Raw genomic sequence first — 2,181 nt, 5'->3', positions numbered from 1 at the left:
TGACAAAGAGGGAGCTCTTAATATTTTAATATTTCCTGAAACACTGTGGGCTTTCCCTATCTTAAATATTGAAAGTTTTGTTTTTGGATTTTTGTTTACTTTTTTGTTATTGCTTTTGTTCTGTGTATTCTATCTTCTTTGAGAATAACTATTGCTTATGAAGTGAACAAAATCTCTTATGTCCTTCATGTCTACCATCTCTCTAACCTTAAAATAGAATTTCCTTATTCATTTACTTTGCATTCCGGGATTATTTCTCAAGTTTGTATTCTGAAGCACTGGTTTATAAATATTTAGCAGTATCAAGTTTGCATCGTATTGCGCTTCCAATGAGTATTTTATTTTAGTTACTTTGATTTTGATTTTATTGCATTCTCTTCATATTCTGAATTGCTCTTTAAATATAGAAGAACTATTCTTGTCTGTCTCATTGAGGTCTAAAACTATATGTTTGAAACTTTTCTTCTGATTTACAAAAACATCTTTTCTTAGGAAAGGAATTCATGCACAGTCTTACTATTTGTTCCCTTCTTTCAAAGATTTTTCTTCTATCATTTATTTCCTTCCTTCAAAGATTTTTCTTCTATCTAATAACTTTTGGCTCTTACCTAACTGATCTTAAAATGTTCTAAAAATGAGTTTAGATTTGTTTGAATTGGGTGACATCTATCTCTAAACTTTATTTCCCAGACCTGTGGTCTATACTGTGTAGGTAGAAGCCAGATTATTGGTTGTTAGTACGAAGACTCCACTCATATTCTCCAAACAACAGAAAGAAATCTACCCAGGGCTGAGCTGAGAGACAGACCTGAGTATAGTTTGTTTCACTGAAGAAAAGATAAAGGAGAAGGAGGCCAGAGGCTATTTCATTGCTTTCTTGAACCTAGAAAATGGGATTTGCACAAAGATGAAAGGAAAGCTAGACCCAGAAAACACTATAATAATTTTGTTTCATAGCACTCACTGTGATTGCAGTGAGGATTGTCTATTTCCTGATGGCCTCATGGGTACTTTAAGGAAAGTGAAGGAAAGCTGGTTTTACATGCTTCCATTCAATTCACTGCCATTCCTAAATACAAAAGTTGTAGCAAATGCAAATTGAGGGTTAGAAGACAGACATTTCACTGTTAGCCTACTTTGTCTACTAATTCCTCAATTTCAGATACATTTTGGAACACTATGACCTTTTTCCTAATAGCGCTTTTGCCTTTTACATTCCTCCTTTCTTACGCAACATCTAAGATCACCCATGTTTTTCTACTGAGAGTTTCAAAATCCTATATATGGGGAGCACATTTCCTGTGGAAGATGAATTTGTTCTGGTTGGCAAAGTCCCTGACTGCCCCAGTTTAGTCCATTTCCAGCTTCCTAATCTCCTGAACTTAGCACTAGGTATAGTTATTAAATTGGCTATTCATAATAAATACTATGAGAAATGCTGGCAGTCACTATTATTAGATTACATGTATATTAGTTACTTTGTACCCAGAGATAATTTTAATACAAAAGATACAATTTATTGAATCAAATAAGATAAATAAACAATGTTTGGTTAAACTTTTGAATATTTATGAGGCAGTTCAACAACGATTAGAGGATATGAGGTGAGAAAGTTTAAAATGCAGCAGGAATATAATAATGCCTATCACTTACTGAATAATTCATATTTACTTTTCTTAGAAGCTGTCATGACTATCTAAAGAAAATATACTGAAGAAGACCTGCTACAAATATAATTGAATTTGTTCTTAATGCATGTAATTCAGGGTAGGTCTTTTACAAATGTTAGTTTCCTTCCCCTCTTTACTGTCTTTACTCAAATATTCTGAAAAAGAGCATGTTGAATAGAGAAAATTCTAAGAGCATGTTGTTACAAGTAATGTACTTGAATATGTTTTGTGAGATGACCTGTAAACAATGGAATGTTCCTAACACAAAGAAATGATAAATGCTTAAGGTGATGGATACTCCAATTACCCTGACTTGATTAATTCACACTATATGTCTCTATCAAACATCACATGGACCCTATAAATATAACTATTATGTACCCATAATAATTAAAAATAAAAAGTTTTAGAAAAGAGGTTCTTAATACATCTTAATTAAATAAAAGAGTGAAAGTTGTGGTCTGAAAGTTAATACAATCAGATGGAACAATACAAATCTTTAGAAAATTAT

The 2,181-nt window shown here is 32.1% G+C and overlaps 1 protein-coding gene across 1 annotated transcript in view; it reads right to left on the bottom strand.

Moving 5' to 3' along the window:
- LOC105812634 (contactin-5-like) overlaps positions 1–2,181 on the bottom strand; it is a 115,924-nt gene that overhangs the window by 55,346 nt on the left and 58,397 nt on the right. The gene's annotated exons all lie outside the window — the stretch shown is intronic.

Source organism: Propithecus coquereli, unplaced genomic scaffold (assembly GCF_000956105.1).
Source record: "Propithecus coquereli isolate 6110/MARCELLA unplaced genomic scaffold, Pcoq_1.0 Scaffold258, whole genome shotgun sequence".
Lineage (NCBI taxonomy): Eukaryota > Metazoa > Chordata > Mammalia > Primates > Indriidae > Propithecus > Propithecus coquereli.
The sequence above is the reverse complement of the archived record's forward strand: the minus strand, read 5'-3'. Positions and strand labels throughout refer to the sequence as shown.